Source organism: Bos grunniens, chromosome 10 (genome assembly GCF_055505025.1).
Source record: "Bos grunniens cultivar Pamir isolate PY7600 chromosome 10, Bosgru_T2T1.0, whole genome shotgun sequence".
Taxonomy (NCBI): Eukaryota; Metazoa; Chordata; class Mammalia; order Artiodactyla; family Bovidae; genus Bos; species Bos grunniens.
In genome coordinates, this window is record NC_141174.1 from 51,342,286 (window position 1) to 51,368,620 (window position 26,335).

At 44.4% G+C, this 26,335-nt stretch overlaps 1 long non-coding RNA gene across 3 annotated transcripts in view; it reads left to right on the forward strand.

Moving 5' to 3' along the window:
* Nucleotides 1–2,403: 2,403 nt before the first annotated feature.
* Nucleotides 2,404–26,335, forward strand: part of LOC147364517 (uncharacterized) — a 40,934-nt gene continuing 17,002 nt past the window's right edge. Inside the window, exons 1-2 of one of the 3 annotated variants that reach the window (XR_015134615.1) lie at nt 2,404–3,765; nt 7,907–7,995. This is a non-coding gene — a long non-coding RNA (uncharacterized LOC147364517). Of the gene's footprint in view, nt 3,766–7,906; nt 10,772–26,335 lie in introns of those variants that run through there. The other 2 variants (XR_015134614.1, XR_015134616.1) reach the window with 2 other exon arrangements.

The window sequence follows — 26,335 nt, forward strand, 5'->3', positions numbered from 1 at the left end:
TGCCTTGACTGCTGGGCTAGAGTTTGATGTATGTGGATTTTAGAGTCTGAAAACCAGCTGATAGGAAATATGCAGAATGAGCAAGTCCCACTACAGAGGTGGACAGTAGACTGCTGGCTGCACAGGACTGAGAGAGGGAGTTGGGAGAAATGGAGGGTGACTGACAGTACGTCTGGGGCTTCTTTATGGGGTGATCAAAACTTACTAGAATGAATTGCGGTAATGGTCATACAACTCTGCAAACATACTAAAAACCACTGGATTGTGCACATGAGGTGAACGGGTTGTATGTGAATTATATCTCAATAAAACTATTAAAAGAAACCATAAAACCTTGAGTTAGTGTCCTCATACTGCCATTTACTAGCTAGATGCCCTTGAGGAAGTTCTTTACCTTTGTTTCAGTGTCTCCCTCTGTAAAGCAGGGATGATACTCAGTGCTACCTAGCTCATAAGGGAGCTGTGAGTTCTCAGTGAGATCACACATGTGAGAGAGCCTGGCATCAAGTCCTGTATATGGCAGAGATGCCATATACAGGTATATGTAAAGCTGTAAATGTCAGCTTTGTGCCCATTTATCTCAATGTAACAAACAGATGAATTCATTTGAGAAGTGAGGTTTGGCGTTAGATTGATACTTCTTGATAGAGGGCCCTCAGACCTCCAGAGAGGCTAGAAAACTGTTGCTGGGTTTCTTCTGGATACCTTCTACCAGAAAACCTCCCCGAAGTTGTAGTCACCAGAGATCAGGCTGCCCCAGACTGCTTATAAACATCAAGTTTCTTTGGACTGGAATTAGACAAATTTGCAAATTCAAACTTTCGGTTTAGCAATTATATTAGCCTTTGGTTAATTAGCTTATTGTTGTTGTTGTTAGTCGTGTTCAACTCTTGCAACATCATGGACTGCAGCCTGCTAGGTTCCTCTGTCCATGGGATTTCCCAGGCAAAAGTACTGGAGTGGGTTGCCATTTCCTTCTTTGGGGGAGCTTCCTGACCCAGGAGTCAAGCCCACGTCTCCTGCATTGGCAGGTGGATTCATTACCACCAAATTACCTGGGAAGCCCAATTATCTTATTATTACCTGTTAAATGTGGTTTATCTGGGAGACAAAAATCTTTCAAAACACAGGACCCACAGAATAAACTCTGAAAAGGGGTTTGGATGGTGAAAAGGTGGACAACCATTGAACCAGTTTCTCCAAGCTCCTTCAGCTCTATTTTGGATTTTGGAGGAAGGATGTTTGCCAGAGACAGGGAGCAAAGGTGTTTTGTGCATTCCCGTGTGCTGAGATGGCAGCATGAGTGACAGCAGAAGGGAAGCAAGGGCTCTGATCCTTTCTGGCTGCTTCTCAGCACGGCTCAGTGTGTAAAGAACACACCTGCAATTCAGGAGACACAGGAGACATGGGTTCCATCCCTGGGTTGGGAAGATGCCCTGGAGGAGGAAATGGCAACCCACTCCAATATTCTTGCCTGGAGAATTCCATGGACAGAGGAGCCTGACAGGCTACAGTCCATGGGGTTGTAAAGAATCAGACATGACTGAGCACATGGCACACTCAACCACTAATTCTGGCTAAGCCACCTAATTCTGGCTTCAGAATCTAAATGTTTTAAAGGCCAGTGCAAGGCAATCTAGTTCATAGTCCTGTCACTAAGGTCATCTTTTATTTGCAACACAGGTGAGGTCAAAGCCACAGTCCTAGTTACTCCTGTTCCAGGACAAACAAAGGCTTGATGTGGTTTGTTTCACCTCCCAAGTAAATTCTTATGAAGCACTTTGAGTCTTCAGAGGCATCTTCCGGGCTCAGCAGCAGAGCTATTTGCTAGAAGGAAGGGTCACTTGGGGCTTTGGTTCTAAGTGGATCTGATCCTGCTCGGGGTGCTCAGTATCCCTCCCTGTGGGCCATGCACACAGCTTGTTGGATGATGGCCCATTTCTAGACTTGGGAGCTGCCTCCTTGTCTATGCGTCAGCTAGCAGAGAAAGACTTCTGCCTACAGAAGGTCAAAGTAAGTATAAGACTGGCAGCTGTCTTCTAAGAAGTTTCCCAGCATGGCAGGTACTCATTTAAGGACTTGACAGTGATCCATGGCCTGACCTTTGGTCTTAGGGTAGACACAAAGAGGACAACTGACTATGATCACATGGCTGATGCCTAAAGCCATTCTCCTCCTGAAGACAGATCTGGGACAGAGATCCACTCATGGGCTGTGGAAAGGTGTTTTGTGGCCCTGAATCAGGACAGAGAGGAGTCTGGCAGCTGAAAGTGGCAACTATCCCCATTGCAGGGTCTGCTTTCATAGCTGTTTGGGAAACCTTACAAGTTGATGGTTAATGCTCCAGGTGCAGCCACCAACCGAAAGAGAGCTCAGGTAGGCAAGGTCCACCTTTGTCTCGGGCCTCTCCTTTTTCTAGCTTCCATGGTGATTATGCCCTTGTGACTGACTGACATCACCTATCTTTAAATGCACTAAAATATTCAATCAAATTATTCAGATTTCAGAAGCCTGGGAGCCAAGGTGTATCTCTTAAACTCTACCCATAACTGGACCCTCAATGGATAATTTATTCCCCATTCTTTGAAGGGGGTCTCACTGCAGCCTCTGAGCGTTAATAATCACAGACTAATGTTTACTAAGTGCCTACAAAGTGCCAGGCAGAACGCCAAGTACTAACTCATCTAATCCTCATAAAAACCTCATGAGGAGGGTTCTGCTATCTCCATTTGCAAATAAGGAACCTGAGGCACAGAGAGGTAAAGTAACTTTCCAAACAGCATGCAGTTCCTAAGTGGAGGAGGCAGTATCTGAATGTAGACAATCCAGCTCCAAAGGCAATACCTTAATTGGATGCGTCACAAATACTAATAATAGTCACTGCTTGAAAGGTCTTCCCCAAGGAAAATAAAATTAACTGGATTTCAGAGAAAACAGATGGAATTTTCTGGAGATTTAAGGCTCTGGCTCAGTGCTGAATCCAGCCTTTATGAATAAGTAGAATGTGCAGTGGCTAGAAAGGGGGAGGAGGCACAGGTAAGCAGCCCCTTGTCCTGGGAATGCCCTCCCTCCTGTCTGGTTTGGATTTCCTGCTTTTGTGGTCATCGCTTTGACTCACTGTATTACTCATTCAGGAAATTTGTATTAACTACTTTCTATGCAACCGACCCTTACTCCTGGAAGGAAAGTTATGACTAACCTAGATAGCATATTCAAAAACAGAGACATTACTTTGCCAAGAAAGGTCCATATAGTCAAGGCTATGCTTTTTCCAGTGGTCATGTATGGATGTGAGAGTTGGACTATGAAGAAAGCTGAGCACTGAAGAATTGATGCTTTTGAACTGTGGTGTTGGAGAAGACTCTTGAGAGTCCTTTGGACTGCAAGGAGATCCAACCAGTCTATTCTGAAGGAGACCAGTCCTGGGATTTCTTTGGAAGGAATGATGCTAAAGCTGAAACTCCCAATACTTTGGCCACCTCATGCGAAGAGTTGACTCACTGGAAAAGACTCTGATGCTGGGAGGGATTGGGGGCAGGAGGAGAAGGGGACGACAGAGGATGAGATGGCTGGATGGTATCACTGACTCGATGGATGTGAGTCTGAGCGAACTCCAGGAGTTGGTGATGGACAGGGAGGCCTGGCATGCTGCGATTCATGGGGTTGCAGAGTTGACCACGACTGAGCGACTGAACTGACTGATGTAACAGACACTGGGGATGCCAAAGGAAGACACAGAGCTGCTACCCTCGAGGATGTCCCATGGTAAGACACTAGCATGCGTTGCCACCTGTATTATCTAGCTGGGCTTCCCAGGTGGCTAAGTGGTAAAGAATCCAGCTGCCAAGCAGGAGACATAGGTTAAGTCCCTCAGTCGGAAAAATCCCCTGGAGAAGGAAATGGTAACCCATTCCAGTATTATTGTCTGGAAAATCCCATGGACAGAGAAGCCTGACAGGCTATAGACCATGGGGTCTCAAAGAGTCAGGCATGACTTAGTGACAACAAGAACAACATATTGTCTAGTTAATCTAATCCTTGGAATCATACTGAGAAGTAGGCAAGATGGGAATTGATACACCCATTTTTATAATTGGGAATACTGAGGCACTAAATAGCTAATTGCTCTGCCCTGGTGTCTCCCAAAATCATATCCACTGGAATTCCAAATGAAGCTCTATTTCAAGTGTTTTCTGTCTTCTTGCCTTTGTTTATATTAAAGAAAGTGAAAGTGTTAGTCACTCAGCAGTGTCCCACTCTTTGTGATCCCAGGACTGTAGCCCACCAGGCTCCTCTGTCCATGGGATTCTCCAGGCAAGAATACTGGAGTAAGCAGCCATTTCCTTCTCCAGGAGATCTTCCCAACCCAGGGATTGAACCCAGGTCTCCCACACTGCAGGCAGATTCTTTACCACTGAGCCACTAGGGAAGCTTGTTTATATTAATATGTGGCCAACTTGCTAGCAGGCTTTCACTAGTCATCAATGAAATGAGGAAAAAAAAGATAACAGAGTTTTTTTGTTAAACTAAATTTCTCCCACTTAAAGACCTATCCTCTAACTCTAAAATTATGTCCTTCCTACTTTTGGGTATTAAAATGCCCTTTTATAAATACTGGTAGTTTTTATTTTCTTTTCAATGCATTTACATGGCAGAACAAAATGTTAGTAATTTAGTTGTTTCCCAAACATGTTCGCTGGTCTTTGAACCCTCAGTACATAATTCCTGAGAGAGACAGAAAGTCCATCCCATCATCCAGAGGTGTAGATAAGCCTCCCACTACTTGTAGTACCTAAGGACCTGAGACCAAGGCCTTGACTGGGAGGACGGGGAGGCTTGGAGGGAGCTTCGAATGAGGAAGACAAAGAATGATACGCTGTGGTCCTTTTTCTCTGATTTATGTGATGCATGACTTTCCATAGCCATGGCAACTGGCCAAAAATGATAAGGCTGATTAATTCCACAAGTGCACTATTCACATGTCACCAAATATTGACTCTTACCAACCTCCTTCCCCTCACCCATCTGCCCTGATGTGTCAAATCAAAATAAATCAACAAACAAAAAGTGGCAGGCAGATGACACCCCAGGGATGCTGCAGCTAATTACAGAGTTGCCAGTCCTAGAGTCCCAAGCAGCTGCCCCATTTCTCCATCTCCCTTCTTCCCTAGTGACCAGGGGTACAATCACACACACATGCGTGCGAACACACACACACACACACACACACACACATTTTAGATGGGAATAGTTGAATATGTGAGGGGGGAAAGGGTTGAGGGCAGCTGGGGTGAAAAAGACTTAAAAGAGCCTAGGGAGTAATGATAACTGTAGACCATTTATTAATATGTGCCAGGTATATTAGTGCCACCACAACTCTAAGATGTAGAAACTATTATTATTGTTCCCACTTTATAGATTAAAAACTAAAACTTTATTTACATTAATCAACTTGTTCAAAGCCAAATATGTAGCATTTTATGGTCTGAACTCCAAATTAGGGCCTTTAATCCCTCCCTGGCCAACTTGCATTTACAGCTACCTGGATGCATTTTTCAATCACTCTGTGCTTTCATTTCTACATCATGATAATGGGACAATTATGGTACCCAGCTCACAGGGTTGTTGTGAGAAATCAATGAGCTAACACATGTAATGTACTTATAGTCGCTTTGGTACGTATGTGCCCAGTATGTGTCGGTTTATTATCAATATTGTTGTTATTTTTATTGCACGGTATTGTCTTCTTTAGCTGGATGAAGGGAGTGTGGAGGTCACAGATTTTATAAGCAAAGAGGATACATTTGGGTGTATGAGAATTCTTGGGATCTAGTGCCAAGAGAACTACATTTCTTCTCCAAGGCAGAGTGTAAGCCATCTTCTCTACACCTGTCCATACCAGGTTGAACATTTCCACGCCTTGTAGATTTCTGAGCTCTTGTTCTCTTCACTTCCTTCTGCCTCCTCTCTTCTGACAGCTCACCAGAGAAGCCACTCCCCCCACATTTCAGAGCCCTCTCTCCACTGAGTCACAAGCTGTTAGACTACACAGCCCCACAGCAGTGGTTGGAATGAATTGCCACACCAATGGCTGGGTGGTGATGTGTACCACACCTGCAGAAACTCCCGATGAAGCATAGAGGGAGACGGGCTCATCGCTCCAGCCTGCTATTTTTAAAAGCAATTTCCAGCATTCTCCCCCTTCACTGCTTTCCACCAAACTATGAGAAAACATCACAATTAATTGACTGGAACATTCCCAACAGCTGCTACCCAGCTCCATTCAGGGCAAGTGGTACACACAAATGACTTTAAATTTAGTCTTACATTTTGTAACATGGAAAATAAAACCAATCACCCCTGTGAACATGAGTTATGAGTTTCCTTTTCCAGCTTCTGTAAATATGACTAAAGTCTCAGTCACCAGCCTGAGTATGTCACAAATATGCTTCTTTCTCTCATGACCTTCTTCCGTCACTGACTGCATTTTCAAAAGTGGCCCGAGGCTGGAGACCAGCTGTTCTCTGGTTCCCTCAAGAGCTGGTTGCAAACAGTGCATCACTGGCTTGTGGGTTTTTTTCTTGATTCTTTGAGGGAGGCATTTAAATGTGCTAAATGGAAGTGAAGAATCATAGGATGGATAATAGGATGTTAAAATGGAAAGTTTCTACCAGTAGCCAAGATAGAACAGATGTGAGCGTAAAATGCAAAGTATAGATTAAAAAAAAAAAAGTGCGAGCTCCATGACTGCTTGTGCTGGATTGTTCTAGTGTCAGTTTATTTACAGTTGCTCAGTCCTATCCAATTCTTTGCAACCCCATGGGCTGCAGCCTGCCAGGCTCCTCTGTCCATGGGATTTTCCAGGCAAGAATACTGGAGTGGGTTGTCATTTCCTCTTCCAGGGGATCTTCTCAACCCAGGGATCGAACCTGTGTCTCCTGTATTTCCTGCATTGGCAGGTGAATTCTTAACCACTGAGCCACTGGGAAGCCTTTACACTGGGTGCTACATTTTCCAGAAAACTTTACAGAGTGTTCTGGATTTGAGTTTATCAGATGTGAACCTGAAGGGTCCTGGGATGTAGAAGTGAAGCAGCCACTCTGCTCACTGATGCTTGCTGTTGGTTAAAGGCAGTAGACCAAGGCACAGGCTCCAGTGGATCCTAGTTCATCTTCACTTTTCCCTGTTGGGTGTCCAGCTCTCCTTCTCAGCTGCTGACCCAGCTGCCCAGCAGTGACCCCAGGCCCACCACAGGCACTTAGCCACCAACTGTGAGGAAGCAGCCAGGAAGAGCAGACACCCTTCCCCAGGGGTCCATACCTACCTCCTTCTCATACCTACTCCAGCAGCTGGAAGAGCCCAGGTTCCAGGCTTCCCTGAGAACTCTGACTCATTAGCCTGTGCTGGGGCTGATTCATGGTCTTTTCAAACCTATCCTTCCCCTTGTGCCTCCAGCAACTGTGTATGCTCTAACTGCTGAAGTACATTCCTGACTCCATAATGCTCATAAGAGTCTACACATCCCTGGTTGGATCCTGAATGATGTCCTCCTGGAAAACCCCAGAGTCAGAAAACCCCGGAGTCAGATCAAGGATAAAGAGGAGTCAGAGTGTGGAGCAAAGAGAATTTTCAAGCTGAGAGATACAGCTGTGCCCTGTGTGCCTGTGCATGTGTGCTCAGTCGTGCCCAACTCTTTGTGACTCCATGAACTGTAGCCCGCCAGGCTCCTCTGTCCATGGGCTTTTTCAGGCATGAACACAGGAGTGGGTTGCCATTTCCTGGATCTCTTGAGTCTTCCACATTGGCAGGAGGATTCTTTGCAACTAGCACCACGTGGGAAGCACCCCCTGTGTGCCCACCTCCTTCTATACCTCCAGTCTCATGATGGACCCCATGCGCCCCCCAGAGAACTCGGACCTGTTGCTGACCCAGCAGCTGAGATATGGAGAGCTGCCACCTACCTCATGCCTGAGAAAGCTGTCGGAGAGAATCAAGGTAACCATACTGGGTTTTACAGCGTTGCCCAGAGTTCAGGGGGTCCTATCATTGTCCTTGGAATGTCATTGGAAAAGTCCCCGATGCTGGGAAAGACTGAGGGAAGAAGGAGAAGAGGGCATCAGAGGATGAGATGGCTGGATGGCATCACTGATGCAATGGACATGAACTTGGGCAAACTTCGGAAGATGGTGAGGGACAGGGAAGTCTGGCGTGCTACAGTGTCACAAAGAGTTGGACACGACTAGGCGACTGAACAACGAAGAACAACAACAACAACAGCGCTGTCCTGGGTCCTGCCCAATAGGACTAGTGGGAGGGGCAAAGCAAGCCCAGGGGCAAAGAGCTGGAGGTAGACGCAGGATTCCCAGGAAGGAAGCACCGCCAGCAACCCCAGGAATGGAGCTGCATCCCGCAAATGGAGGGATCTGCAGGAGTGCTACAGCCATGGGAATGAGAACGCTGGAGAAGCCCAGCAGAGCAGCTCACAGGAAAAACAGGGTTCAATAGCTGCCACCAGGCAAGCACTCAGTTACCTCTCCTTTCTCCCTCCTCTCTGACCCTGGAGAGGTCACAAACTGCCCAGTAAACTGACATGGGGGTGGGTGGGAGGACAGACAAGGCATAAAGATTTGCTGTAAAATTTAATTTCCGAGTTTTGGTTAATTTCTTGGATTGAGCACGGCTGAGTTGTGATTATGTTTTGCAACTTAAACTGACCATGTTAATTGAGAGTGAGCTGGAAATTAAGAGCCTGCTGGAGTTTTCAGCCTAGAGGTGGAGAGAGCATTTCCATTTAATTTACCATAAGGTGGGAAAGGCAAACAAAGTTGTGGTTGCTCAAGGCCAGCGACCAGGCCTTGTGTAAGCCAGTTACAACTGCCAAGGCAGGGAGAATCCAGGCCCTGTGAACCTCATGCTGGGTTTGTAGAGCCCTGGATTCCTCTAATGATGCCTCAGGGAGAAAAGGAGCCAGGCAGATGGCCAGAGGATGGGATTTGGGGGTTGTCTACTTTTCAGAGCTTTTGCTACTTTTTGTATTGGAGTTAGAGTATGTTTTCAACTGAAGGCAGAATAGAATTCTATAACTTTAAAAAGGTCTTAAAAACTACTTTCTGTCTTACCCCATTTGACCACTGGAGAAATGAAGGCGATAGAGGGGAAGAGATGTGCCCGTGTCAAAGCAGGACCCAAACCAGTGCTCTGACTCATAGTCCTGAGCCTTCTCCCCACCACCCACAACCTCCAACCCCAGCATCCACATGGCGCTCTGCTGGCTGATTTCTGACTTCTCCACAACTGTCTCACTTTAGATTTTTCATCTCCAAAATAAATGTAAAGGCATATATGAAACAGGACAGAAAACTAGGTCAGCAAGTGCAGGGCCAAGCGAAAGAAAGGTTTGGGGGAAGAAACGAGAGTCTGAGCTGCTGGGGAGCAAGCTCAGCCTCTGAGTCACCCTTGACCTCAGTGGTGCCGTCACCTGCGGAAACTGAAAAGGCAGATTCTGAGTCCCCAGGCCATCCAGATGCACGACCCCGGAATCTGGGTTTTCACAACCATCCCAGGTGATCTGACTGCCAGGGTGGGTTTGGTTGTACGTGTCAGGCCCAGGGTGCCCCATGCGCATGGTGACAGCACACTGGCACTGCCCCTGGGTCCCCCTCCCCACTGAGGCATACCCTGGAGCAGGGCCCGAGGGCTTCAGCAGGCTGGGCGGGGACTCAGGCTTGGAGGAGTTTAAAAGGCTGATCTCTAGACTGAGGAGGAGAAGCTGAGGGAAGCCACGGGTAATCCATGCAGGGACCAGTTCTAGAAGCTAGCCTAGGAGAGGCAGGGTGTCTGGCTGCGTGATGGATGGCACAGAGAATGAAGCAGAGGTAAGAGCCAGCCCTAGGCCAGTCTTGGGAGGGGAGCCCTAAAGCCTGGGAAGTGGAGAGAGGTCAAAGTTCCAGGTGACAGGAACCACTGTGAGGGAAGGAGATGTCAAAGGATGAGAAAAGGTCTGTGCTAAACTGGCAATCTCTGGATAACTCTTTGGTCACAGACCTTCATGGAAAGGTTTTTGTGCTTTCATAACCAGTCTGAATCCCAGAGTGGCTGAAAATATGTTTACTCTTGCTCATCTATGACAGTAGTTCTCAACCAGGGGCAACTGTGGCACCCAGGGGACATTTGACAGCATCAGGAGAAAATTGGTTGCCACAAACTGAGAGTTGGTGGGTGTGTGACCCTGTCATCCACGGAAGGCAGGGGAGCCAGGGGAGCTGCTGGGCACCCAACCACAAAAGGGACTTCCCCCCAACAAATAAACACCCATCCCAGAAGGTCAATAGTGCCGCGGTGGAGACTATGATGGAATCATTCAGAGAACCCATCATCCTTTGGGGAAACGCACATCTGAGATGCTCATGATAAAAAGCCCTGGGTTAATTCTGTCCACACACACTAGAGTCCTCTCACTCTGGAGGGCAGCCAGGCCTAAAGCCAGGCACCAGTGTGCAGTTGTATGCTAGCCACTGAGTTTCATAGTGAGTTTTATTAAAAGAAAAAATAAACAGCAGCACATTTTATATTTGGCTAATGATCGGCATCAAAGTCTGTTGGAGTCATACCTCCATGCTCCCACTGCACTCCTATCTTGCCATCTCCCACTGTCCCACAGAGATGGCTCTGCAGCATCCCAGGTCACGGAACAAGGACTTTTACATCCTTAACCTCCATCCCAGTCACTAGGACTCTGCTTCTTCAGTTTCCAACAGGCACAGCTGATGTCTCTTGCAAACCAAGGGGGCCAAGGCAAAGGTTAGTGTTGGCAGCGAGTGGGGGTTGGTGGTGGTAGTCATGGCTTCTCCTCCAAGAAAAGCCAATTAACTTTCTTTCTGGGCTCCTCAGTTTCCAGATTTGTAAGTGCACCCTGATCCTGGCTAATTTCCTACCTTTCAACTACAGGTGTGAGCATGTGTCCCCAGGATACTGCTCCAACTTGTCCAGGCTGCAGCACCCCACTTTCTCCCAATTTGCTTTTACTATGGCACTCAGCGTTGTCCCTCTAAGATTCCAGGGTACCTGGGTCCTCTCCATCTCTCAAAGTGTACAGCCAAGTCCTTTAAGGCAGTGGTCCCCAACACTTTTGATCCCAGGGACCAGTTTCTTGTAAGACAATTTTGCCACAGATAGGACAGGGTCAGGGGTGGTGGAGGCCGTGGTGCTAGTGATAAGGAGTGATGGGGAGAGGAAGATGAAGCTTCGCTTGCTTGCCTGCCACTCACCTCCTGACGTGCAGCCCAGTTCCTAAAGGCCATGGACTGGTACCAGGGGTTGGGGACCCCTACCTTAAAGGGCATGGTGGGGAGCAGAATTTCAGAGAGCTCAGAATTCTAGCTCTACCTAAGGAGGGTGCTGCCAGATTTCTTTCCACACTGGAAACAAACCCATTTGTTACTTTGAGTCATGACTGAGATGACATTTATGACATATAGCAATGAGGGAATTATCTTTAGGAGCAGAAAGACGAAGACATACTGTGGGTCTGATAAGATATAAGCAGCAGCAGATAAAAACATTTATAAAGGGAGACAATGTCTATCTGCCAAACAGCAGCAAGGAATCTCAGCCACTAAACACAAAGAAATGAAAAGAAGTCAAGCCAGATTCTCTGATGGGTTGCACACTAGCCTCCATCCTTTCCTGCAAGAAGATTCAGCAAAAGGAGAGAAAATGGAAAGCGATGTTGGATGTTGGGTTTAGAGATCTGGTGTGACCTTGGACAGAAGTTTCCTGGGCACAAGAAGGGAAGGAGGTGGCCCTATTTACCTCTCATGGTCAAGGTGATGTTTAAGTAAGTTTAGTTCAGTTCAGTTCAGTCCTCAGTTGTGTCCAACTCTTCACGACCCCATGAACCGCAGCACGCGAGGCCTCCTTGTCCATCACCAACTCCTGGAGTTCACCCAAACTCACGTGCATCGAGTTGGTGATGCCATCCAGCCATCTCATCCTCTGTTGTCCCCTTCTCTTCCTGCCCCCAATCCCTCCCAGCATCAGAGTCTTTTCCAATGAGTCAACTCTTCGCATGAGGTGGCCAAAGTATTGGAGTTTCAGCCTCAGCATCAGTCCTTCCAGTGAACACCCAGGACTGGTCTCCTTTAGGATGGACTGGTTGGATCTCCTTGCAGTCCAAGGGACTCTTAAGAGTCTTCTCCAACACCATGGTTCAAAAGCATCAATTCTTCAGTGCTCAGCTTTCTTCACAGTCCAATTCTCACATCCATACATGACTACTGGAAAAACCATAGCCTTGACTAGACAGACCTTTGTTGGCAAAGTAATATCTCTGCTTTTCAATACGCTGTCTAGGTTGGTCATAACTTTCCTTCCAAGGAGTAAGCGTCTTTTAATTTCATGGCTGCAATCACCATCTGCAGTGATTTTGGATCCCAGAAAAGTAAAGTCAGCCACTGTTTCCACTGTTTCCCCATCTATTTGCCATGAAGTGATGGGACCGGATGCCATGACCCTAGTTTTCTGAATGTTGAGCTTTAAGCCAACTTCTTCACTCTCCTCTTTCAGTTTCATCAAGAGGCTTTTTAGTTCCTCTTCACTTTCTGCCCTAAGGGTGGTGTTATCTGCATATCTGAGGTTATTGACATTTCTCCCGGCAATCTCGATTCCAGCTTGTGCTTCTTCCAGCCCAGTGTTTCTCATGATGTACTCTGCACATAAGTTAAATAAGCAGGGTGACAATATACAGCCTTGATGTACTCTTTTTCCTATTTGGAACCAGTCTGTTGTTCCATGTCCAGTTCTAACTGTTGCTTCCTGACCTGCATACAGGTTTCTCAAGAGTCAGGTCAGGTGGTCTGGAATTCCCATCTCTTTCAGAATTTTCCACAGTTTATTGTGATCCACACAATCAAAGGCTTTGGCATAGTCAATAAAGCAGAAATAGATGTTTTTCTGAAACTCTCTTGCTTTTTCGATGATCCATCGGATGTTGGCAATTTGATCTCTGGTTCGTCTGCCTTTTCTAAAACCAGCTTGAACATCTGGAAGTTCACGGACCAGACAGATGTAGGGACCTTAACTTTTGTTTCCTTTACACAAGAAATTGTAGCCAGGATTAACAGTGTGAGCTGAATAAGCCCTGAGACTATCACCAGAATGGGGGATCCCAGAAGTAGGAAAAGACACTCTCAATAGTGAGAGATCAAAGACGTGTCTTTATTTCTCATTCAAACTGGTAACAAAGCAGTGACTGGAATTGAGGTTATAGCTACTCATTGGCTTTGTCTTTAACCTTGTTTAAATCAACTTGGATTAAAGAAAAAGGAAAGATGCTCAAGGTGTTAGCTATGAAAATAATCCACTGGGTAACCCACTGCACTTTGGGCTTATCAAATGGTCTTCATTCTCTGAACAGAGCAAAGATGTGCAGCTACGCTAGAAAGAATGATTGCCCTGCCAACCCTCGGAAGTCCCAAAGAAGCCCTCAAGTTCCTTCCCTTTTTCCTATTTATCTTGGTAATGAATTCTCTGAGCCTTTGACCTGCCAGTTCAGTTATCTTTCCCTGTCTCTGACAAAAGCCTTGCTGTGGGGAAAGATAATATTTTCTTAATCAGATGAGTTATCAGTGAGATCTATGGAGCACCTTTGGCTTCTCTTAGGAGAAAGCCTTTGGATAGAATAAGAATATTAAGGAATATTTTAGATTTATTCAACTCATTTTTTTTTAACTTTAAGAGTTGGCTAGAGGAAACTTTGAACTTTCTAGCCTTCTCTACACAATGAAAGGGGGAAAGGTGAAGAATTTTAAAGATTTTGTGCTTCCCAGGTGGTACTAGAGGTAAAGAACTTGCCTGCCAATGCAGGAGACTCGGGTTTGATCCCTGGGTTGGGAATATCCCCTGGAGAAGGGAATGGCAACCCATTCCAGTACTCTTGGCTGGAGAATCCCATGAACAGAGGAGCCTGGAGGGCAACAGTCCATGGGGTCACAAAGAGTCGGACACAACTGAAGTGACACAGCATGCACGCACATAAAGATGTTATCAGTCTCTACTTGCAGTCAGGATCCAACCTTGAGGCATGATTACCTAGGGTTTTGAAAGATCTAGGTTATCATACTCTCAGTTACTTAACTGCTACAGTTTCCGACTCAATGGACATGAGTTTGAGCAAACTCCAGGAGATGGTGGAGGACAGGGAAGACTGGTGCGCTGCAGTTCATGAGGTCACAAAGAGTCAGACACAACTTAGCAACTGACCAGCAACAACAGTTTCCAAGCTGATACAAAGGGACCATCATAGTGCCCGCCTCGTAGAGATATCATTAGGATTACACACAATCACGACCATAAGCATTTAAGACAGAGCCTAGTTCAGTAAATGTTAGTTTTCTTTCCTATATCAACCGAAGGATTATCTTAAATTTCCATTTTGTCAAGACATGGCTTCTAAACATTCTGGACATCACAGGGTACCTCTAACAGTGAACAAATAGCCCCTCTGAGTAAAAGGAAGTTAGCACAACCTGTGTATCTGTTACTTGGAAAGAGATAGTGGCTAAAGGATTACCATATTTGCTTCCTAGAGCTGACAAGACAGTTTCCCACAAACTGGGTGGCTTGAAAAAAAAAAAAAAAAAGAACTTAATTCCCTTATAGTTGTGGAGATCAGAAGTCCAAAGTCAAGGTGTCAACAGGATGAGTTTCTTCTGGAAGATTTGTGAGAGAAAATATTCCATGCCTCTCCCAGATTCTGGGAAAGGGAGCCCCTCACAGAGGATGGGACAGGTACACCTTCCCAGATACTGAGGTGCCTAACTTGATCCTAATGTTAACATAAAGCCGTGGGTCTCAGAATATGGTGGACTGAAGGATCACCCAGGAACAAAACAGAACAGCAAGTGCCTTGACTTTATTATTTCTAACCCTGGGAGTTATCCTGCCAGAAAGAAATTACAATCCTCATTTTTCAGATTAGACAACTAAGGCTCAGAGGGTTTAACTCATTCAAGATAATCCACCCAGGAGATGTCTGACTAGGACTTAAAAGTCAGTCCAACCTCAAAGTTCACAGTTCCTTTACATAGTTGCACTGCTCTGACCATTCAGGTCCCCAGAGGAGAGACTCTTGGGACCTGTCCACGAAACAGCCACAGGACTCGATGTGGACTGAAGATAAAGGTATCTGCCCTGCTATATAACATTTATTCATGTTTCCCTTGGGGTGATATAACAGCAGATATGTAAACTGTATTCCACAATGTTTTAGGCACTGTTCATTTCTGTTGGGAATGAAATGGACCAAGTGCTCTTACAGAGCTTCTCATTGAGGAGATAGACAGTAAACAAATAAACAATAAATATATGACAACTGGTGAATAAGTACTATAAAGAGAAAATAACACAAAGTAAGAAAAAAATGAGAAGCAGAGAATCATGATCTGACTGAGGTTTTAAAAGAGGTACTTGGGCTGATACATAGGTTACATACTGTAGAGCAGCAAGGGGGTAAACCCAGGGACATCACTTGAGAAGTGATGGCAGTTTCAACTAGGATTGCTGGTGGCCATGGAGGTGGTGGAAGTTGGTAAATTCTCAACATGTTTTGAAAGTTGAACTGACATAATCTGCTGAGAGATTGGGTAAGAGGTATAAAAGAAAAATAATAAAAGGACCCTGTTGCTGGTTCCCCAAAAGATATGTGAATGTTACCTTATATGGCAAAAAAAAAAAAAAAAATCTTTGCATATGTGATTAAAATCAGTTTAAAATGAGATTATATCCTGGATAATTTGGGTGGGCCCTAAATGCAGTCACATGTAACTTCAAAAGAGGGAGGAAGAAGGAGACCTAACACACACAGGACAAGGTGATGTGAAGCTGGAGCAGAACGATTTGAAGATGCTGGCCTTGAAGACTGGAATGATGTGGCCACAAGCCAAGGAATGCCAGCACCATCAGAAGTGGAAGAGGAAAGAAATGGGTTCTCCCATAGAGCCTCCAGAGGAACCAACACCTTGATTCCAGCACAGGGATACTGAGTTTGAACTTCTGGTCTCCAGAACTTGAGAGAATACAGTTACATTGTTCTAAGCTGCCCAATTTGTGTTAATTTGTTTCAGCAGCCACAGAAAACTAATACAGACCCCCCTTCTCTAATATTCCTCTGCACACTAAACATATTCTCTATGTGACTGGTATATGGCCTGATATAAGTACATGAATTTGTAAGAAAATGAATTGCTGTTTGAAATATGTTTATATTTTTATTCATATTATTCAGGTTCTGCTCTAGATCTTACACTCTTTCCTTCTGTACTCTATATATTTAAGGCCTATCCATGCTCTAATGTGTATGCATACCTGGTATGATATATCTATCCAGTATAGAACATTCTGCTTCCAACAGAAATCCCTTTTCCATTCTGGTAGAGATGGACATCTAGGTTGCTTCCAGCTCACTGCTGTCAAACTACAACTTGAATAGAATTTTAAAATCAAGAATCAGATAATTGCTGATGCAGTCTTTTTATGGTCAGGTGAAAAGAACAAATATTACAGTCGGACCCAAACCATAAGATGATAAACCATCAGCTGTGCAAGGGTTTAAATGAGTAACAATTATGAATCTTGGATTCCCCTTGGCCCATTCTTTCCTCACAGGTCCCTCTGCACTGACTTTCCCTCTCCCCAAGAGATCCCAGGAAATTGAATGACCTAAAAATTCCAGCTGCCTTGCTTGACAAATTGGAATGGAAGTCGACAGCTGTTTTCCCTCCAGCATCCTCTGGGAAATCCACCCAACTCTATGTTCCTGGCCTGCCCTTGATTTCAAAGCTATAATGTTCAATACCAAGTGGCAAGTGCCATGTATAGGATGTTAGCGTCGGGAAGCAATTCAAGAGCTAGAAGGGGCAGAGACAGCCCCTGGGAGCAAAAGAAGCCAAAGCTGGTTAGCTAGGAGAAATGTGGATGAGGTGGGCTCAGGTGGCTCCAAGCGTGTAAAGAATGATGCTAAAAGCAATTGTGCTTCTACTCAGTCAAGAAACAGACACAGTAGACCTGAACTGCTAAGAACCACTTGGCACAGACATTCAGAAGGACTTTGTAAATAAGTGAGGTTAGAGGCAACAATCATGCAGTCTCAAAGTTGGAAGATGTAGATTCAGATAAGCTGTGTAAGAGCAAACACCTTGTCTGGAACAGACCCTAACTAGCTATCTTACCTCTATCACTAGCTTGCTTCAGAACATGAGCTAAGCCTGCTGCTTTGGTTTCCTTATCTGTCAAAATTTGGGGGGGGGGGGGTTCAAAAGATGTGGCTACATAAAAATAACTCAAAATGCATCACAGAATTAAACATAAGAGCTAGAGTTGCAAAACCCCAAGAGGAAAACACAGGAGACAGTCTTTATGACCTTGAATTAGACAGATTTCTAAAATATGACACCAAAAGCATGATCCATAAAAGATAAAGATTGACAAGTTGGACTTTTTCAAAATTAAAACCTTTTGCTCTTCAAACACCACTAAAAAAATCAAAATATAAACCCAAAACTAAGGTTATATAAACAGTAATTTAAGTAACTGATAAAGGCATGAATCCAAAATATGTATAGAACTCTAAGGGACTTTCCCTGGTGGTCAAGTGGCTAAGACTCTGCACTCCCAATACAAGGGGCCCAGGTTCAATCCCTGCTCAGGGAACTAGACATTGCATGCCACAAATAAGACCCAGTGCAGCCAAATTTTTTTTTTTAATAAAAAAAAAAGTATGTAAAGAACTCTTAAAATTCAATAATGAAACAAGATTTGAATATTTAACCAAAGATATATGAATGACTAATAGACATACGAAAAGATGTTTAACAACATTATACATTAGGGAAATACAAATTAAGAGCATGATAAGTTATCACCACATATTCACTGAAATGACTACAAGCAAGAAGTCTAACAATGCCAAGTGTTCACAAGGATGTGGGGAAACTGGAACATTCATATCCTCACTGCTTGTGGGAACACAGAATGGCTACAGCCACTTGGGGAAAAAGTTTGGCGGTTTCTTAAGTAGCTAAACATACACCTACCATACAAACCAGCAATTATCTCCTAGGTGTATACCCAAGAGAAATGAAAATATGTCAACACATAGACATGTGTGTTCATAGTAGCAGTAGCCACAATATCCCAACACTGGCAAAATCCAAATGTCCATCAGCTGGTGAACAGATAATCAAACATAGTCTATTCATACAATGGAATAGGAATGAAGCAATATAAGAGATCAATACTGTAATGTAAGTAATAACAGGATTGAATCTCAAAAACATTCCGTGAAGTGAGAGAAGCAAATACAAAAGCCTACATATGTAGGATTCCATTTATATGAACTCTCTAGTAAAGGCAAAACTATAGATATAGAAAATATTGATTAACCTGGAGCTGGGGGTAGGAATGGGGAATGAACATAGTCACAAGGAAATGTGGGATTGATGGAAGTGGTAATGGCTTCAAAATGGTATGTTGTTGTTAGAGCCACTAAGTCACATCCAACTCTTTTGCAACCTTTCGGACTGTAGCCTGCCAGGCTCCTCTGTCAATGGGATTTCCCAGGCAAGAATACTGGGGTGGGCTGTCATGCCCTCCTTCAGGGGGTCTTCCTGACCGAGGGATCAAATCCGTGTTTTCTGCGTCTCCTGCATTGGCAGGCTGGTTCTTTACTGCTCGTGCCACTGTGTGTTTGTATGTTCTTGTTACTGAGGACAGTGGTAGAGAGCATTCCCTGGGACTAGGGTGAAGCAAGAGAGGTGCTGAGGGTGCAACATTTAAGGAGACTCTCACTCCCAGGCATCAGCTCTGCCTTGAGAGATCCTGAGAAATGAGTGCCTCCTTAAGTGTGGGCCCTGCAGGCATAACCTCTATGGAGGCACTCACTCTCACGGTGGAAAGTGTAGGGTGGTCCAGAGAGTGGCCTCCTCCGGTGCTGCACTCTCACACCTCATCGGCCTTGCCTTAGTCACAGCCCTGCTGCAGGGGGCCTGGACCCAAGTCCACATGCTAGAGTTATACCTACTAGATGTGTGACTGCAGACAAGTCTATGCCCCTATTTTCTTGCCTGTTCTGACTCCATGATTCCAGGGCCACTTTATTCTCCTCTACAGTAAAGCAAAACAATTATGGAAATAACACTCCATCTATGAGATCCCAATTTAAATTTCCTGTCTTCACAGAAGCAACCCCCTTGGCCGTGTAAACCACCCTCTGTCATGTGTTCTTAGCAACTTGTTCATTTTATCCACAGCAGTTATATTTATACTATTTTACTTTATTGCTTTTTATCAGTCAAGATAGTTTGGATTACAGTGCGGTAATAAAAACCTCAAAATCTCAGGGGCTTAAAACAGCAAGGGTTTATTGCTTTCTCACTCCACATGTCTGCTGTGTCAGCTGGGAGGTTCAGCTCAGGGAGCCCGCCTATGGATCAGCCACATATGCAGCACTTAGCTGGTCTTTGTGGCAGAGGGGAAAGAGCTCCAGGGGGGCACACATTAACCGCTCAGCCCAGCAGGAGCATGAACCATGTCCAGTCATGAGTCACTGGCCAGCAGTCATCAGTGTCCCCACCCACCCACAGGGGACCCCTGCTACTGCACTCCCAATATGAGCCTGAAAGGCAGAAAGTGGGAAAGGTTTAGGCTCTCTGATGACTCTGCATTATTTATTTGCTTAGGCCCAAATCCCCCGACCAGCATGGCCCATTAGGCAGCATTGCCTGTCTTGTTCGCCACTGTATCCCCAGTGCTGGCACCTTTGTGGTGGTCATTCAGTTGCTCAGTCATGTCCAACTCTTAGAGACCCCATGGACTGCAGCGCTCTAGGCTCCCCTGTCCTCCACTACCTCCCAAAGCTTGCTCAAACTCATGTCCATTAAGTCCATGATGCTATCCAACCATCTCATCTTCTGCTGCCCACTTCTCTTTTTTCCCTTCAATCTTTCCCAGCATCAGGGTCTTTTCCAATGGGTCAGCTCTCCACATCAGGTGGCCAAAGTACTGAAGCTTCAGCTTCAGCATCAGTCCTTCCAATGGATATTCAGGAGGAGATCCTGAATATTCACTGGCACCTAGCTGGTGCTTAATAATGATTTGTTGCCCAACTGAACAGTTCTGGTAGTTTAGGATTGGTGACTAAGACTATTGGTTGGATGAATGTTAGCTTCCAGCAAACTGCTCAGACCCTAGAGGACTCAGAGCCCAGTTCTTCCATGTCAACTGGACCCTTCTGAAAGGTGGAGAATAATTTCTCTAACTGCTGCTTCCCCTCATTTTCTCCTGGAATGTCTAACTGCAGAGGCCAATGAACAAGAACCTCTAAGAGTCTGGGACTGTGGTCCAAAGTGATGATCCAAAATCTGAAAATCTTCGTAATTTTATTCTTCATCTTAAAAGTTCATACTTATTATGAATTTTATAATTTTTCTGTTATATTTATAGTCATAAAAAAGTTTTAAAATATTTAACTGAGATTAATTAAGGCTTCACATATAAGTGTCATGCTTATCTCGCAGTTTCAAGGTCCCCCCAATAGCCCACACACCCACACCCCTAGAGTTGTTTGCTCCAATCCAGGAAACATAGTTCCAAGACACCTTAGATAGGGCCTTAAGGCTTAAATTTAGAGCATTAAGAACATCCTCTGCAATTTGCTTCCTTTCTACGGTGACACTTTTTCTCTTGTGGGAATAAAATTCTTTTTGCATGTGGGATTTGCCTTTGTCTAATTAAATGAGGAAACAGTGGTGTTAAAGGTCTCATTTTCTTTCCCACAGGTTGATAGACTAAATTTGTCCAAAACAATATTTCTCAAATTTTTTTTTTACCATGACCCACACAAAGAAGAGCATTTAATATCACTTTCTATAATGGGCACCATTGGTAACTCCCTGCTGGCTGGGGTACCCATCCCCCAGGGACTGAGTGTTGGCTGCTGAAGGTCACAGCTGCCTCTTTCTGTAGAGATTTGCTCATGGCTGAGCAGGAGCTGCCTTTCCAGAAGATTATGCACTCCTCTTCCTCAGAGCAGCCTGCAGCCAGTGACTGGTTGTTGACATGGGGGTTCAAGAGGCTACCTGCTTGTCTTAGGCAGTACCAACGCTGATATAATTCAAGCCTCAGGGCCCCACATGTGATCAGGCTGGAGAGCAATTCCTCATAGCTCCTCCACTGCTCATCCAGCTCCCCTCGCTCTCTTCTTGTCTGAGTGTGTGTGTGCTCTCAGTTGTGTCTGACTCTTTGCAACCCCATGGACTGTAGCCCGCCAGGCTCCTCTGTTCATGGAATTTCCCAGGCAAGAATACTGGAGCAGGTTGCCATTTCCTGCTCCCAGGGATCTTCTTGACCCCGGGATCAAACCTACATCTCCTGCACTGCTCGCAGATTCTTTACCACTGAGCCACCTGGAAAGCCCCCTAAAGATATCACATACACCCAAATCCTTTTTATGGAGCTCTGCTCCTAGAGAACCTGACTTAAGACAGTACTCAATATACACACATTCCTGAAATAAAATTTCCAAAAATAATATTTACACTTACTTTATGTGATGCACTCTGATATTTTCTATACTATCCTATTCTGGTGTTTTGTTTTGTTTTGTTTTTTCAAACTGTGAGCCTCTAATTTGCCTTTGTAATCCACTAATAAGCCACAGACCAGCAATTAGAAAAACACTGCACTAAACCTTTCCAAGTTCACTTTCTGGAGGTTGGTATTCACTTGGGCAGGTTATGGAGAAGGTGGAGCAAAGGGACTCTGTCTCAGTGTGCACAGCATCAAGAGTTGAGGGACACAGGAAATTGATCCTTAGGGCTGAGCCCCTCAAGGGAGCAGCAAGGGCCAACTGCCATCGGACAGCAGGGCTGGCCACCAGCCTTCTCCACACTGTTCCCCAGTGGCACACGCACTTACCTGGGGCTTCAGTAGGAAATGTGGGTTCCCAGAGGATAAAGCAGTTTTCAACATTAAACAAAGGCATGAAGATGAACATGTGAGAATATTTATTTCAGCATTATCTGTAATGGCCAAAACTGAAACATCCCAAATGGCCATCATTAGATGAACTACAGTGTAACTGGACAAAGATAACTGTGTATCCATTAAAAATAATGCAGTAGGTATCTAAGTATAGTAAATTTTCCATGCTATGGGTATGCTAAGTAGAAATATCAACTGAATTCATAGTTCACCAATATAACTCCATATTTATATTAATTAGTTCAAGCTTTATATAGTGAAAATATGGAAAAATACACTCAAAATTATTTACAATAATCATCTGCAGGAGCATGATTATGGGAGACTTTTATTTTGTAAGTCATATATTTCCATAACATTTGAACTTTTTGCCACAAGCATGATTTACTATTGAAATGAGAAAAAGCAGTAATTCTCACTCTAAAAAAGTAAAACACAAAAAGAAGCTCTGAAGCAGGAGCATGTGTTCCTTTGAAGTCACAAAGCACCCCTTCAGCAGGTAAAATGTGCTTTCAAGAGTCTGAGATAGAAACCATTTCTAGGAGTTCATGCTCTAAGGCTACACTTTTGCTCCAACATATAGAAATTTCAGACAAAATACAAACTGAAGAAATTTACAGCTCATAGCAAGGCTCAGACACTAGATAAATGTCCCTATGCACCAGGAACAGAAGAAAAACCCCCTATCCAGGAGCAGGACTGAGGCCAGAGCCTGTGGGTCAGGTTTTGCAAGCAAACAAAGGTGGCTTCCCTGGTGGCTCAATGTTCAAGAATCCTCCTGCAATGCAGGAGACTAGATTTCTATCTCCGAGTCAGGGAAATCCCCTGCAGAAGGGAATGGCAACCCACTCCAGTTTTCTTGCCTGGACAGAAGAGTCTGGTGGGCTATAGTCCATGGCGTTGCAAAGGTCGGACGCAACTGAGCGACTAACACTTTCTCTTTCAAAGGTGGTTCCAGCAAGGCCACAGGGACTAAGGGGTGGGGCTGTGGAGTGAGAGATGCTGGGAACAGGGACTAGAGGCCTGCTTCCCAACTGGGGAAAGCTGGCTGGGTTTTTGTTTGTTTGTTTCTGTTTTTAAAATCAGGAATTGGTTACCCTGGATGCATCTTAAAATCAACTGAGGACAGAAACTCAGAGGCTCTGTAACAAACTCGAGGGGTGGGGTGGGGAGGGAGATGGGAGGGAGGTCCAAGTGGGAAGGGACATGTGTATATCTACGGCTGATTTATGCTGATATTTGGCAGAAAACAACAAAATTCTGTAAAGCAATCATTGTTCAATTAAAAAATAAATAAATATTTTAAAAATCACCTGAGGACCTTTTAAAAAACATCATTGCCACTGAAACTATGATTTAATTTTAAAATTCACCTCTTCCTCTGTCTCCACCTCTGCCTTTCTCTCTCCTCCCTATAAGTCTCCCTTGGAGATTCTAACACACACCCAAGACTGAGACCTCACTGAAATGCTGGGTTTATACAGAGCTCCAACAATACATGTACAAACTCTTTGCAGGCACTCTGCCAAATAAGCTACCTGTTTGGACATGAGATCTGAGAATTTCCCCATTATGACCCCAGAGTGGGCATTTCTACCCATCTCTAAGGCCGGCATGTGGGCTGGAGGCCTTGGGGAAGAGCCTAACAGAGTCAGGGTTGGGTAAAGAGACAGAGAGATAGATGGGGGAAAGATGCCAATCTGTAGGTAAATGGACAAATCCATGATACACATGATATATTCATATAACAGTATTATAACAGTGAAACTTAATACCCAGCAATAACATGGCACCTACATGGATAACTCTCAAAAACATAATAGTGAGATATAAAAGCAACTTGCAACATGGCATGTTTTTTATGATACCATTCACTTAAATTTTAAACTACAGGACATTAAAAGTATATATTGTTTTGTGGCTAAATACATATACACTAAAACTATAAAAATATTCATGAAAGTCAACCATACTGACTTAAGGACTGCAGTTACTTTTGGAGAGGGGAGATGGATAGGCAGGGATCAATAAAGAGGAACAAACTTGGATGAACCTCAAAAGCATCCCCATGCTTGTAAGAAACTAGTGTTTAAATGGTCACATGGTTTATGATTCCATTTACGATGTTTGTGAAAAAACAAAACTATAGTGATGAGAACAGAGGAGCAGTTGCCAGAGGTCGGGGGATGGTATGGTTATAAAGAGTGTTTTGGGGGGTGGTGAGGCCCTTTCCCGCACAATTGCACTCATCTCACACGCTAGTAAAGTAATGCTCAAAATTCTCCAAGCCAGGCTTCAGCAATATGTGAACCGTGAACTTCCTGATGTTCAAGCTGCGTTTAGAAAAGGCAGAGGAACCAGAGATCAAATTGCCAACATCCACTGGATCATGCAAAGAGCAAGAGAGTTCCAGAAAAGCATCTATTTCTGCTTTATTGACTATGCCAAAGCCTTTGACTGTGTGGATCACAATAAACTGTGGAAAATTCTGAAAGAGATGGGAATACCAGACCACCTGATCTGCCTCTTGAGAAATTTGTATGCAGGTCAGGAAGCAACAGTTAGAACTGGACATGGAACAAGAGACTGGTTCCAAATAGGAAAAGGAGTTCGTCAAGGCTGTACATTGTCACCCTGTTTATTTAACTTATATGCAGAGTACATCATGAGAAACGCTGGGCTGGAAGAAACACAAGCTGGAATCAAGATTGCCGGGAGAAATATCAATAACCTCAGATATGCAGATGACACCACCCTTATGGCAGAAAGTGAAGAGGAACTAAAAAGCCTCTTGATGAAAGTGAAAATGGAGAGTGAAAAAGTTGGCTTAAAGCTCAACATTCAGAAAACAAAGATCATGGCATCCGGTCCCATCACTTCGTGGGAAATAGATGGGAAAACAGTGGAAACAGTGTCAGACTTTATTTTTCTGGGCTCCAAAATCACTGCAGATGGTGACTGCAGCCATGAAATTAAAAGACGTTTACTCCTTGGAAGGAAAGTTATGACCAACCTAGATAGCATATTCAAAAGCAGAGACATTACTTTGCCAACAAAGGCTCGTCTAGTCAAGGCTATGGTTTTTCCTGTGGTCATGTATGGATGTGAGAGTTAGACTGTGAAGAAGGCTGAGCGCCGAAGAATTGATGCTTTTGAAGTGTGGTGTTGGAGAAGACTCTTGAGAGTCCCTTGGACTGCAAGGAGATCCAACCAGTCCATTCTGAAGGAGATCAGCCCTGGGATTTCTTTGGAAGGAATGATGCGAAAGCTGAAACTCCAGTACTTTGGCCACCTCATGCGAAGAGTTGACTCATTGGAAAAGACTCTGATGCTAGGAGGGATTGGGGGCAGGAGGAGAAGGGGACGACAGAGGATGAGATGGCTGGATGGCATCACTGACTCGATGAACATGAGTCTCAGTGAACTCCGGGAGTTGGTGATGGACAGGGAGGCCTGGCATGCTGCGATTCATGGGGTCGCAGAGTCGGACACGACTGAGCGACTGATCTGATCTGAGGCCCTTTCGTATCTTGAATGTGGTGACAGTAATGTCAATCTATGACGTACTGAAATTCATAGGACTAAAATTCACAAGGATAGTAGGGTGAGAGTTTCCAGAGCCTCCGAGGAGGTGGACATGGGAGTCATAGTTTAATGTGGAGGGAATGTCAACTTGAGAAGATGAAAAGTTCTGGAGATAAATGGTGGTGATTTTTACAGAACAATATGAATGTATTCAATGCTGCTGAACTGTATACTTTAAAATGGTGAAAATGGTAAATTTTGTTATCTATATTTTACCACAATAAGAAAGTTTAAAAATTCATAGGACAGTACAGTAGGGTAAAGAAAGCCAATTTTATTGAATTTTATTGCACGGTTATTGAAAAAACTAAAAGAAATACCTGCAGCAAATACAGTATTGCAAAATGTTAAGATCTACTAAAGCTACATGGTAAATACATTTATGTCTGTTACTCCATTTTCTTCACTTTTCTGTATGTTTAAAATGTTCTAGTAAGTTTTTAATAGTTTAAGGTAGAATCAAACATTTAGGGGTGCAAAAAACTTCTGAGATTATTCCCTGCAGATTATTTGAACAGAGAGAAACAGAGCTTTCTCAGCTAAAACTCCTGACTCCTAGGTCCCCTTTATCCATGCTGATAATTTTAAATTGAAGCTTTTTTGGAAAAAATAATTTTGTTCATTTATTTATAGCTGTACTGGGTCTTCATTGCTACACAGGCTTTCTCTAGCTGCGGCGAGAGGAGGCACTCTCTAGTTGCAGTGCACCAGCTTC